At 41.9% G+C, this 14,961-nt stretch overlaps 1 long non-coding RNA gene across 10 annotated transcripts in view; it reads left to right on the top strand.

Annotated features, from left to right (window-relative positions):
- LOC140387439 (uncharacterized) overlaps positions 1 to 14,272 on the top strand; it is a 141,494-nt gene extending 127,222 nt beyond the window's left edge. For all 10 annotated transcript variants that reach the window (XR_011933869.1, XR_011933866.1, XR_011933868.1 and 7 more), the window contains one exon: positions 10,624 to 14,272. This is a non-coding gene — a long non-coding RNA (uncharacterized lncRNA). The remainder of the gene's footprint in view (positions 1 to 10,623) is intronic.
- Positions 14,273 to 14,961: the final 689 nt, after the last annotated feature.

The raw sequence follows: 14,961 nt of genomic DNA, 5'->3' as shown, positions 1-14,961 counted from the left end.
TCCGTTTGGAGTGATTATGCAAACATGATGCTCAAATTGGATTTGCCAAACCCCATTTATTTATATTAATTTGTTGGATTTTCTACCAATTATATTGATCAAGGTTGTGCTGGATTCCCATTTTCCATCCCATTGTTCTCCTTCCATAATCAACTCTTTAAAACTGATTATTTAGTCATTCAGGAACTCCTCCTTGATTTACTCTTCAGCTCTTTAAAATGCTGGTTTTGATATTGAAGTGAATGAAATAGAACGAAGCATAGATATTTTAAATACTAGCTTTCTAAGCAGTGTACTGGTTAGGGGAGACTGAACAGCTGTTTAATTTGTCACTCAGTATTACAGTTCACAACAGGGAATGCCTATACTGATCAATGGATTATAGAACTTATTTAGGCTATTGGACAACTCAATCTCCAGAACTAACTTAGACAATGGTGAACACATATAATAATCAAGAAAATATACACAGGGATGTGTATGTGTTCTGTTTAATAATCAATTGTGCAGAGTTTTTTTTTCGGGAGTGAGATTGTCTCAGCCTGTGAACTGCTCTTGAGTTCAAACCCATACACACAGCTCTATACCTCCAAGGGAGTCACTTTTCATTAATGTTACGATGTTTGGTTTGCAGCCAGCATCCTTTGATTTAGAATCACAACTGACCTGCTATTTCATGATGCTCAGAGTTTTATATGATCCCATGCAACACTGGGTGGGCCAGTATGGTCAAATGGGAGTAAAGGCATCAAATGCAACTCAGCATATGACTGATGAAACATAATGAGAAATCTGGGTAAAGGGCATGTACTAATAGTGCAGAACAACACCGCAATTAACTACACTACGAGATTTGTCTATACATTGTAACACTGGAGGAACTGGATCTCGGTCTATCTGCTGACTTTCATTGCAGAGGAAATAGCTTGGATTCATTTGTGCACTATTAAGATTTTCTCATTTATTTCTGAGTTCTACAATACCTACAGCACTGCACCTGCTCATGGTCAATTTCCAGCAGCAACATGGCATTATTTAAATAATGTACATGACAAAATATTCCGTTCAACCTGCACTACCAAAACAGATTAACTGGTCTTTTATTTCCTCTTCTGCTTGTGGGCCATTGGTGTGGCCAGATTGCTTGCTACACCTGGCTGCATAACAACCGTGATTATGCTTCAAGAGTACTTCTTTGGTTGGAAAGCAGTTAGGGATATTTTGAAGAAATGAAAGATGCCATATAAAAGAAAGTTGTCTTTTCTCTGTGTATCTTGTGTCTCATTACTTTCCCTCTTTTGTCTGCTATGTTTCTTCTCTCTCCCACCTCTGCCTCTGCCTTCTATTGAAGATAACAGTTTTGTGGACTTGTGAACAAAGCTGGAAAGAAAGTTCCACAAGCATGGTTCACGTACACCTGGGTCAATGTTATCACCTGTGGAGGATGAAGAAAGCTCTATAAACAAATATTCTGGATCTTGTGCAGATATTGTTAAGGATTGGGGAAGGACTGTCATCAACGATAGGACGGATTGCGATGGGCTCTGGAAGGAAATGAAATGTGTGGGTAGAGTCCAGTGTCAAGTACATTATATCTGGTTCAGTGAAAGAATAGCATGATTGACTCAATGGCACTTTCTCGTGTGTTTTCTCATTTTTATTTACTGTGCTATGGAGTAAAGGGATGAAAATGCACAGAAGTAGAATGGTTAGTACGCATGTACGAATGACTAAACATTTTAGGAAACAATATTTTTAATAAATTTATTCAGAATTTGGGCACATCTGAATTTGATCGTGATACCTAGTCAGTGGCCTAGCCATCACTTTAGGTGATAACACAAAGCTAAGTTTAGATGAGAGGCTATTTGTCCCATCTCGCTCATCCTTCTGTAGAAACCCACAATCATTCGTCACACCATCGCGTGCAATTTTCTGCGCCATTGTCCTACCTGGAGTTAATTCATGTATTGATCACTCTGTATGGAGAAATGTTTTGTAACATTTAAGTTGCATCTTTTCCAATGGTGTTCCCTGTGACGTTTTCTGCAGCTGTAATGTAAATTAAAAGAGTGCTTTTGATTATTTGTTTTACTTTGCTTGGTCTATGCACTTTGTGAGTTTCCCTCTCTGCTTTTGCTTAACTCGATAAAGAAAACTGAAGGATTAAGGTCTACGTTGAAGAGAAAAGAAATGTAGTGATTAGGTGTTGACAAACTTTGATCCTAATGCTTACAGTGAATATGTGAAATGGAAGAAGACATGATTTTTAAATTCATTTGTGAGATGTGGGACTCACTGGCAAGGCTAGCATCTATTGTCCATACCTAATGCCCCTTGAGAAGTTGATGGTGAGCTGCATTCTTCAATCACTGTCGTCCACATGCTGTGTTGGTTCAGTGAGAATGATGTTAGTGAGGGGTTCCAGGATTTTGATCCAGTGACAGTGAAGGAATGGCAATATAATCCTGGTGAGGCAGGATGGTGTACAATTCTGGTTTGGGAAGATTCTGCCAAACGACCTTTGGCCTCCACTTTACTGTCACAATTCAGACCAGCCACATTGCTGTGGGTCTGGACTTACATGTAATCCAGACCAGGTAAGGATGGCAGATTCCCTTGAAGTAGGCAAAATCCACGAGGAACAGACATTTCCAGTGATGATTGGTGCACAAACATCGATGAATAAAGATGCAGAAAATAATACCAAGTTCGGGATGGATACAATAGAACTTTGCAAAAGTGGTCTGACATGTCCACCTCCCTCAAACATTTTATCTCTTTTTCTTTGCATTTCTATTCTATCTCATATCTATCTTTCCCCTTCCCACCCCATAAAGGAGACGGAAATAGAGTTTGATAGGATTTAGAATTTGTCGGCACAATGGTTTAATCCAATTCTTGATTCTGAATGTGATAGAATCAGCAGCATTGGGGAAGGGGCTGGGCGGAGGCAATTTGTTCTCTGCAAATCGAAGTTCAACCCAAGGGGCTTCAGAATGTGTTAAAAGTCTGCCTGGAGGGGAGGGCAGCACGGTGGCGCAGTGGATTAGCCCTGTTGCCTCACAGCGTCGATGTCCCAGGTTCAATACCAGCTCTGGGTCACTGTCGGTGAGGAGTTTGCATATTCTCCCCATGTTTGCGTGGGTTTTGCCCCCACAACCCAAAAGATGTGCAGGCTGGGTGGATTGGCCATGCTAAAATTGTCCCTTAATTGGAAAAAATGAATTGGGTACTCTAAATTTATTTTTCAAGAGTCTGCCTGGATACTGAAATATTTGGGAGGTTGTGGGTGGGGTGGGCCAGGGATTTCAGTTGGGTGGAGCCACATTTTAGGACGCAGATCTTGGCGCACATGCGGCGTGTGATGATCTGCAATTGGGAGATGAGAACCTTTGCGCTGTGGAACTTCCAGGGTAGCATCCAGGTTTTCACAGGTCGACAGATATCCCCCTATTTCTGTTCTGCTGCTCAATTTAGAACTGCAGACTTTGATCCTTTGTGACTTCTAAAAAATTGAGTTCTGTTCACAAACTCAGGCGCCAAGTTTGAACCAAATTTGAATGGATATATTCTTTATATATCAACTTTGATTAAATCAAAGTGTTTGGTCTAAAAACATTAAAATTGTGTAAAAAAGCATCAAATGGTTCCACTCGATATTCTGAAAAGACTGCAGAGCCACCGAAGTACGGAAATATCTTGATGCAGATTCAAACTCAATATTAATACAAAAATAAATTTTAGTTTTGTAACCAATCACAAAATGTCGGGGTAATGCCGGGTAAATGGAGCAAGGTTGAATTGGTGAAGAACGTGCAAAATCTAAGCCAATTTAGCAAATTTGTCCCAGCCACCCTTGCAGGCACCCTGCTTTGCTCCTGCAAGAGTGAGCAATGTCTGGGGAGTTGATTTGTTCCTGTTTGAGGAGGTTAGCTACGGTTGGAGCAGATGGTGGTGAGGATTTGCAATGTTCAGGGCGGCGTGAGGTGTTTTGCAGATTAAGGGGGTGTTTCTCACAGTAGTTGAGCGCCTTTGTTCTACAGTGAAGTTTTCCTCAATTTACTTCAATGCGATCGAGGTAATAGGCTGGGGAACAAATCTCTTTCTGTACCTGATGGACGGGCCTTGAACGCAGTTTGGACATTGATGATTCAAATCCTGCTCTGCGAGCTTTGCATTTCAAAAGGAAAGGACAGTCTTGAGGCTGGAATTTCCTCTTTTAAATCTTACTTCTGCTTGTTATTGATTTTATTGGACCAAAATGGAGAAGATTGAAGAGCGTTTGATAACGTTTGAGCTTCCAATTAAACCAGGTTATAAATAGTGGCTGTCGGCTGCTGTTTGTGCGGTCCATTAGAATGTGTCTTGACATTTGTCTTTGTGGGAGAGCCTTTCACAGTTGCCGTGCGATTGTTAGACCAGCATTTGCGTTGGCAAAATTCAGGAACAAATCAGACTTTCAATCTGTCATTTGAACGGGTACAGCCCTTTGAGAAAAAGTGTGATATTTCCGCTCTGCGTTCTTGTACGAAACATCACAGTACAAATTCTCTGCAAGAATAGCTGACACTTTTGCCTCCACAACAATGATTGCCCCAAGAGCTAATTCCACAGGGTGAAGTGCTTTGAGATGTTCCCACAACAGAATCCTATCTGCTCTTATCTACCCCCCCCCCCCGTCCTTGGTTTGTGTTTAAATTGTGTATGTATAGAGCGTGCTGGGAAGGCCTATCTTAATACTGTTGCAGGATTGGTGGACAAGTCTTACAATCAGAAAACCCAGGTCTGTTGGCATCAGCAACTTGAGACTTCTGTAAATTAACATGAGACCGTGTTACACTTTACGTCACCTGCCCCTCTCCCCCACCCTCTTACTGTGCGCCATTCTTACTGTGCGCCTCCGTGAGGCACAAACATAGAAAGCTTGAACTCTCCGGATAAAATGCATTCTAGTGGATATTCGCTTTAGATTGTATCGAATTAGCAGCACTGATCTACACTGGAGATCTGATATCAAAACAAAGTGCTGGTTTCCAGTCCAATATGACTCAAGCTATTGAAACTGCTCGAGATGGCGCCATGCCACTTAACAATTTACAAATCGAACTCGGAATTTGTGGATTGAAAGTCACAGCTCATCCTTTTAAAAACAATCTTTCCTGGGAGGTGGATGGCATTGCCAAGCTGACATTTGTTGCCAGTTCCTGTTGTTCCCACAATGCCTGTTTTTCCAATATTGTGACCCAGTGACGCTGTGACTAGTCCACTTGCCTGGATGAGTGCAGCTTCAATACTCAAGAAGCTCAACACCATCCAGGACAAAGCAGCTGCTTGATTGCTGCCCCGGCCACCACCTTAAACATTCACCCCCTTCACCACCGGCAGCAGTGTGTACCATCTACAAGCTGCACTGCAGCAACTCACCAAGATTCCTTTGACAACACTTTCCAAACCAATGACCTCTGCCATCTAGAAGGACAAGGGCAGCAGGCACGTGGGACCACGACCACCTGCAAGTTCCTCTCTAAATCACTCACCATCCTGACTCGGAAATATATTGCCGTTCCTTCACTCTCGCTGGGTCAAAATCCTGGAACTCCCACCCTAACAACACAGTGGGAGTACCTACACTACATGGACTTCAGCGGTTCAAGAAGGCGGCTCAGTACAACCTACCCAAGGGCAACTGATGGTGGGCTATCAAAGATGGTCTAGCCAGCGACGCCCACATTCCATAAATGATTGTTTTAAAATCATAACATGGTGTCCATGCGCCTGCTGCCTTTGCCTCTCCGTTGATGAAGGTTGAGAGTTTGGAAGTTGCTGTCAGTGGTGAAGCTACAATACAGCGAGCCTACCAGGCTCCGTGGCTATGAGTGAAAACACAGTCCAAAGATGTGCACGTTAGGTGGAATGGCCATGCTGCATTGCCCTTTGTGTCCACAAAATGTTAGGTGGGGTTATGGAGATGTGGTCTTGGGTAGAGTGCCCTTTCCAAGGGCCGGTGCAGACTCGATGGGCTGAATGGCCTCCTTCTGCACTGTAAATTCTATGATTCTATGAAAAACGAGTACCAAACACTCACGTTGACTTATCATAGAATCATAGAATCATAGACGTTTACAGCATGGAAACAGGCCCTTCGGCCCAACCAGTCCATGCCACCCAGTTTTTACCATTAACTAGTCCCAGTTGCCAGCACTTGGCCCATAACCCTCTATACCCATCTTACCCATGTAACTATCTAAATGTTTTTTAAAAGACACAATTGTACCCGCCTCTACTACTACCTCTGGCAGCCCATTCCAGGCACTCACTACCCTCTGAGTGAAGAAATTGCCCCTCTGGGCCCTTCTGAATCTCTCCCCTCTCACCTTAAACCTATGCCCTCTAGTTTTAGACTCCCCTACCTTTGGGAAAAGACACCCAAAGCGAGAATCATACCCCTAGACCAACGAGCCCCGTATGAATATTTCTCTACTGTCTCTTGGTGATGACACAATACTATCACTGATGTCATAATAGGGTCGTTATGACATTATAAAGATGCATCAGCTCCTTCAATACATTTCCATATAATTAAAACGAACATATAAATTAATGTAATAGTAATTTTCGAATACATTTGAGCATGGAATCAGAATATGTAATAAAAAATAATGGTAAATAGAGGAAGACAGAGCAACAGTGGGCGATAGTTTATTCCGTAAATGATGTGTCTTTGCTTCACTGTGTAAAGTGCGATTCACCAAATATCAGCTTTCTGTAACCGAGTTTCAGTAACGATTATTACATCCGGCGCGACCTTAATTGCATCAGATGAGCTGGCCTTATTCTGAAAGAAAAAGAGAATGGAAAAGCTCTGGTCCTGCCTTGCTGAATCTTAAATATCCTTTTACATTAGGAGAGAGTATGCATTTCAGAGATCTATCCTCAAAGCCAAACATTGCTCTTCTAACTGGAATATCGGGATAGATGGATGAGTCTGGAAAATAAACAAGACATACACTGAACAGCGTCTCAAATGTCACGTTCACTGAAAGAAAAGCCAACCAAAGAATGTCAGTTCCTGGCTAGAGCAGTGCGTTGCACCAATAGGATGGTGAATCAGGGAGGATGATCACTTTCGGTGTTAAGTCCACAAAGTGTGGACATTGTATATGTCACGACACTGGTTGGTCACATTGGGATTGATGGCTTTCGGAAAAGTCAATTTATTGTCGTTGAAAATCTTAACATTAGAGGTTATGAGGAATTCCGCTTCAGAACAGGTCCTCAACAACAGAAATTGTACTTTGTACTCATGATGTGGATATGACGGCGTTGGACTGGGGTGGGCACAGTAAGAGGTCTTACAACACCAGGTTGAACGATTGACTTACCTGAGGAAGGAGCTATGCTCCGCAAGCTAGTGATTCCAAACAAACCTGTTGGACGTAAACCTGGTGTTGTAAGACTTCTTCTTACTTTGTACTTATTGTCGCTAACCATTTGAAGGCTTTCGGGGAGGGGCACACATACATTCAATCAGACACGGGGGGGGGGGGGGGGGCGCGGTTTCAAACAGTTAGGTTTTGAGAAATATGGCAAGAGGGTGCAATTTAAGAGGAGATTTCTGTAGAGCGGCATGAGCTCCATTGCCGTAATGTGTCCAGAGGCTTGGATGGGAAATTTAAACTTGAACCGGGGAGCGGGTGGGGGTGGCTATTGGGATAGTCATAGCATGCGTTCATGGCCCAAATCGGAAGCCCCAAATGCGCTCATTTGCTAAATTAAATCATAATAACACGTATTCCCCCCACTTGAAATCTGAGTGTCCTTCAGTGTGTGTCCTCTATGTGCATTGTTGCAAAGTATTCACACAATGAAAAGGTTCATTGATAAGATTGTGGTGAACGATGCAGCAGGTTACATGCTGGACTAGGGGATAAAGACCTCATTAAAGCACAAGGCGAGATCTTTAATTAGCTCACAACTCCCTATGCAAGCATAAATCCTAGTGGACAGCTACCATTTATTGGCTGTAGCCAGTCAATCTGTTCAATGAAAATCAAACTTCATTTGCATCAACGGGAGAACTCACTTTCCTACCGATTGTTTGCCTCATTCGCAGTAAATTTAAACAAAACCCTAAGCCAGTGGTGTGTGTAAAATGTCCAAGCCAACTCGTGTAGAGAGATGAAAGAAATCTACAAATTCCTGTTCCTCTTACCCCGAATATATTCAGCGCAGGGGCACTCAACTGGTGAACACTTTCATATCGTTGCAAGGAAGAGCGGCGCACGTGAAGTGATATTGGCAGGAGGATAATGTAGCACTCAGCAGGTAACCAGATCAGACAGATCCATATACTTGTTTTGTATTGATGAAATCGATCTGAAGTTAATCAGAAACTAGAACAAAGTTTAAAGACACAAATTAAAGTAGATTGCTAGTGCACCTTTCCAGCTCTATTCTTATGGATGTTTCCACTCTCAAAATGAATCATTTTAATTGTTTATATGAATATGTTGAACAGGTTAAATCCAGACACTGATCTCCGAACTGCTCACTTGGTGTTCACTGCGTTTAATCCGACCATTTAAACCACAGTGGAGATCATTTGATTTCCTGGGAAGATCCTCTGTAAAGTCCAACCACAAAATTGCTAACTAGCAGATTGATAGGGGAGGAATTCGAAGTCTTGGCTTCAAGTGAGATTTAAGAAAGAGGGAAAGAAGTTCACACCTGGGAAAGTGGACCAAATCAGTTTTCCCAGCACCTTGAGCCATCCAATCTGCTACAATGAATGTTGAAACTTGCATTCAAATCGAACGGAACCCTGGACCATCAGAATGATCTGCGCTATGATTGTCGCAGTTCAAAGGGCCATGTTCGTGTGATCTTGGCAGCGAAAGATGCCACTCTGGAAAGCGTGTACAATTTTGAAGAGACAGAGATTCAGAAAGAGAGTGAGAGGTCGTTTGGAATTTGAGTATCTCCCTGTGGGGGGTTTGTGTCTGTCACATCCCATTTCAATAGTTCGTTTGTAGTATTGATGCCGGGTTTAGCTTGTTTTGCTAATTGTGCTCCTTGCTAGAGAGCAACTGACTCCGTTTAACCTGCACCGCGGAATGCACTTTATGTGGCAAAGTGGCGTTTCTGAAGACTGGCTTTATAGCATTATTTATGAAAGGTTCAGAATTTATCATCTGGATTTTATTTTGTGTAAAATATGTGGTATATTATCGGAATGAATAAATTTAAATTAAATTGGAAGAGCTTGCAAAAATGGATTCCGATTCATGAAATACTGGAAAACTAGGCACTGTGAGTGTGAGGAGGTGGGTTTAAAGAGATTTATAATCACGACGCAATATACCAAATTAAATTGTTTAAAGTTGAAATAGCATGGATGTGAAATACACAGACTATCAGCAAAACTAACGTATTCTTTCCCATCTTGGATCTCCAAATGAAAATCCTTTAGGTTTATCGACTTTTTAAAAAAATACAGAAGGATGCTATTGGGTGCATTTCGCTATACCGGCATTTCGCTGGCATAATGACCAAGGCCCATATCTCACCACATTCTCATGTATTTCGTTGGTTTCGTATATTTGTCCATTTTTATCTCTCGATGCAATGGTTTCCGTCTCAAGTGTGGCAAAAAATTAAAAATTCCATTTACGGCTCTTCCTAAATAAGCGTCCCTTTCTTAATGAGAGTCCGGCTAGGAGACGTGATCTTTTCCCTCTCGACCATCTCAAACCCTTCAGAATAAAACAAAAACGGAGTTTAATCATCTTACCCCAGTAAAATCAGCCCTCGTTCCAATATCTCAAATCTCTCCTCACACCTACAACCTCTCCTCCCTGACACCACCCTGTTGAAACAACACTGGATGTTCACTATCTCCGGCTTACTCACTCTTTCAACTTCTTCCATCGGGCAGGAGATACAAAAGTCTGAGAACACGCACGAACAGACTCAAAAACAGCTTCTTCCCCGCTGTTACCAGACTCCTAAATGACCCTCTTATGGACTGACCTCATTCACACTACACCCTGTATGCTTCATCCGATGCCAGTGCTTAGGTACTTACATTGTATACCTTGTGTTGCCCTATTATGTATTTTCTTTTCTTCCCTTTTCTTCCCATGTACTTAATGATCTGTTGAGCTGCTCGCAGAAAAATACTTTTCACTGTACCTCGATACACGTGACAATAAACAAATCCAATCCATGTCATTTCTGTATTTGGCACCAGGTACTCGACGCAACGAAAACCAAGTTCAAAATCAATGGATCGAATGTATTCTTATACTGTACGTCCCTATTTAGAAAATCGTGGACTAATTGTGCTGGTATTTTTGTGACAATGTCCAATAAAGTTACCTCAAAAATAGAGCGGACATAATGCCCTATGTCTATTCTGTAAAATGCCATAAAATGATCCTTGAAATTATAATATTGTCGTGAAGTTGCCCTAACCTTTTGTCTATAGAGTCTAAACATAGTATGTTGTGCCCGTGACGTTAACCCACATTTCACCTGGGCACTTTTACAGAGAAAACCAAACAACCCAAGTTTATCGTTGTCTTGGCATGCCTCCATAAGCTATCACATTTTATTTTACAGGTTTCCCGAAGAGCTGTCCTTACCAAAGGTGAATTGGGTCATGGCGCCATTCTACACAGGAAACAGAATGAGGTGGAACACGTAATGATTACAAGTACATTGCAAGAAGGTTAAAGACCTGGAGGAAGATGGGATGTACTGCTGGTCTTTGCATTTTGGACGACTGGCCATAGGCGAGGGTATTCCTTCCAGACTTATAGCACTGATATTTGTTCATAATGCTCATAGCGGACATCTGGTGGACATGCAACTAATGAACAAACGCTTCACGATGGGGAAGAGCCTTGCCTTTCGGCCCGTGTGTATTTTACTGTAACCGACTCTACAAGCTGCCCCCCTCCTCCTCAGCTGCATAGACCTCTGTTATTTATTCCTCTCCCCGATCAGCATCAGGACCACTGAGGTCCATTTCGTAGACGCTCAGTCAAAGATTTGTGTGCATGGCAGAGCTTGCTGTACAAGCGGCTGGGTCAATGAGTACATCACAGCTCAATATCACGCAGGGAAAAGGAGGCGTCCTCACGACAGAAACGGAAAGTAAGAGGCAAATAGTCGCAATGAGCTCAGCGAGGTCACGTTGCCTTATGTGGAGGAGGCGGCTTGGTTTGTTTTCGAACCCACGTATGTTTATGTGGTGGGAACACTCTAGCAGTCTTTGCTAAAATTCCTATATGAATTTGAATAGATATCAATTTTTACACGTTTTTGTAAACGTTTTACAATTTATTGGACAGAGAACAAAACGAGTCACTAACGGGCTGTAAATCTATCTGTGGACATTTTGGAAATTGTGTTTTGCAGGCTCTCCGTTTATATTTTGTTTTGTACACTTTCTGTATTCTGCAGTACTGCTCCTTGCTGAGAAGGGGGGGGGGGTCCATTCCTTACCTGCATGCAACTAGTCCAATGCCTCTCCCTTCATGTGTAATGATTTCGTGTTGGGGACAATTGGCTATTCCAGTGTAAAGTGCCTTTGGCGTTGCATCGGATTTGTAAAGTGTTCATTCCCCCTTCCAACAGCTGTCCAACCCCCCCCCCCCCCCCCATTCTACACCAACTTATTTGCAATTTGCTAACTGGAAAATCTGACAATCACCTGCACAATGGGGCAGCTTTTAAAATTTTAAACAAAACAGCCCTTGATAAATTTCAGACCTTGATTATGAAGTTTGATGAAAGCAGATGAAAATGTGTGTATCACAAAAACGGCATGTTAAATCAGTGCCAATCCAACCCTTGCGAGTGACCCAATTTGAAATAACGTTTTAAAGAAATATGCAGCATTTTCGAGTTATACGGATGAGCAGCAATGTGTAGATTTGGTGACAAACTTAAAAATGAATCAAAATATACCTATTAATATTCTTACACTGAAACAATCCAGCTTAATTTTGCAATCTTTATGAAGGTTTGCGTTCAGCTGAAACTCAATTGTGGTTAACTCGCCCTGGGGGCGTGGTTGGATTTGTCGGTGGGACCAGATCAAGCACAATATTTTAAAAACTGAGGGAAAAGATGGACAGAAATTCGAGTTGCGTTTAAAATTCCAGTATTTTCCCCTGCCATTTTACGCCGATAATGCACCGAGTGGAAAGCCCAAGTTCAAGTGTGAACATGTTGTGATGGGTGTCGCAATATGGACAAAATTCACTTGGGGTCAATGGGCAGTGGGCAAGAGGAGGAACGCAGGTGGTTTCCTCCCCACCCCGTCCTCAAGGTTAGAGTGCAGAGTTCATGGCTTCCGCGAATCTCAAAGAGTGTGAGCGCATATATAAAAAAAGAGAAAATATTTACATGTATGCAGAACATAATCTGCACACTTATTGATCGAATGTCACCACTGAATATGAGATGCAATTTGTTCAGCTCCGCTCCTGATGCCCTGACGGAACTTAACTGTGAAGGAATGAATCAAACCTGGGATCCTCTGCATCTGTGTGCCTGGCAAACATTGGGAAAAAACTAAAATTGAGGTTTCCAACGGATCAGCTTTAAATTGAAATTATACACAGATCTTCCATTCCCATTCCTCTTCCCAAAAAAAATCTTAGTTAATTCTGTGCCTTTTATAAATCATCAACTGAACTATAGAAGAAACAGACCATCATTCTATGCTTTAGAAATTATTTTTAAAAATCGAATGTCAATAACAAAGTATAGGCCGCCAGGTGAATACTGAAAATGACAGTGTAACATGTACACCAATCATAGGTCATAGTATTATAGAATTTACAGTGCAGAAGGAGGCCATTCGGCCCATCGAGTCTGCACCGGCCCTCAGAAGGAGCACCCTACCCAAGCCCATACCTACACCCAACCCCGTAACCCCACCCAACCTTTTTTGGACACTCAGGGCAATAGATTTTTTTTAAACCGGGAAATAGATTAATTGTTCCTCGGTTTATGGTTCCATGTTACACCTTCTCATCCATGATCTAATTGAATGGCAGCGCAGTCTCAGGGGGGCGAATGGCCTACTCCTCCTATGTCGCTATGTTACCTCTTGAATGGCGTAATTAACAGTACAGAGTATGAACCAATATCTGGAAACAACTATGTTGAAATAACCTGAAGGTGCTCCAGTGACGCAGGATATTATACTATCAGTATCTTTTGTGACTGCTTTCTACCTGAGATACATCAAAAACATTTGGTGCTTTGGTTTGGGACAGTTCGAAATTTCAAACCAATTCAGGGGCCGGGGATCTGTGAAATCGAATTATTATAATCTGATGCTGTTAAACCCAATTGTTTGGATTAAACTGTCCATTGGGAGTAAACCCGAGTACAGGTGGGTGTACCCGTCTGTGGACGACACCTTCCACGAATTTCTTCATTGATTATATGGAGGAACTTTGCTGATTTAAAAAAAAATCCCTGTTGAGATTTTCTACATTAAGTCTCCAATAAATTCTCATTTCTGATTAACTTATTGGTTTCACCTCGCTGTAATTTCTGGACACTGTTTAATGTATGTTTACTTCAGAAATAAACACTCTCGTCAAATATCGGCTTGCATGAGGGTAATACATGAGGTTGAGCTTCCATCAGCCCCATTGGCTATTAAGTAAACCGCTTGCAATTAGTGTCGAATAGTTAATTGACTGGTCAATATCGGTCAGCGAAAGGGCGGAACGGCTCACTGGGAAATTCGCACCTTCCACAATTGTGTAGAAAATAGAATCGGAAATATGAACGTTTAATATTCTGTTGAGTCAAGGAAGGGTTTCAACTGTCTTAACTTCTCACAAAGTCCTTTAGATTTTTTATGGTTTTGTTCAATTCGATTATTTCAATATTAGAACAAATTGCAGATATAAATATATAATTCATGCTCTTCCACACAACTGCTCCCCGCTTGGCCGAAGACTGATTGAACATCAAAACGGGTCACCGCTCACTCCTATCATTATTTCATTAATGTACTGTAATAGCAATGGTCAATTCGTCAATTACAGTTGTTTCGTTGGGAGGTGGGGGTATGGCTGTTTACATGTACTGATCACGAACATGAAATGGACACATTTTTATGTCATTCAGCATAACACCTCATAGTATATAACAATTATATCGATTACATTATTCCCACAGAACTAAAATGTGTTTCAGAATTTATGAAGATATTTGATTAAAATATTTTTTCAGCTTAGTTCAATTTCCTGTCTCCAACTTATTTGTAGCGTCCCTGTTTACTTCGAGAATGGGCCAGGATTTGAACTATGTACAGAATCTCCAAGTAATTCCGGATTGTTCGAGCATCGCTGTTCGTCGGGCGAAGAGTTTGTGCCTCGTGTTGTTTTTGTTTAAACATAAATGAAGTGAAACGACGCACGAACCTTTCATTTTCCCCCCTTTCCTGTATATTGGAGCCTCACTCGTGAAGTGAGCACTACACGCGCCTAATATTCACCCCCCCCCCCCCCCCCCGCTTTCTTCAGTTCTGCCAGTGATCAGGGTAACCGTGAAGAGGGAAAAGGACAGATATCAAGATGACTGGTAACATCTGAGGAGAATCTGACCACCTGGTTTAGCAAGGGGCTGGTTTAGCACAGGGCTAAATCGCTGGCTTTGAAGGGGGGCGGGGGGCACTGCACTGGCGGCGATCCATCAGCCGATGTCCAGTTACAACCATTTAGACAACCTCGCTAGAATATGTGTGATGATTCCACCTTATAGCCAGGTACTCAAACCAATGTGCATGGATCATACATTTCCATGTAGGGTGTCTTGCATTTACCGTTATTGAAATTCCCAAGATCAAAGAGATATTGAAGGAATTATCTAGAAAACTGCTATTTTATTTGGTTTGTATCGATTCCTTTGTTCATGTTAAAACTA

Source organism: Scyliorhinus torazame, chromosome 12 (genome assembly GCF_047496885.1).
Source record: "Scyliorhinus torazame isolate Kashiwa2021f chromosome 12, sScyTor2.1, whole genome shotgun sequence".
Classification (NCBI taxonomy): Eukaryota; Metazoa; Chordata; class Chondrichthyes; order Carcharhiniformes; family Scyliorhinidae; genus Scyliorhinus; species Scyliorhinus torazame.
Note: the sequence above shows the minus strand (reverse complement) of the source record. Positions and strands in the feature narration are given on the sequence as shown.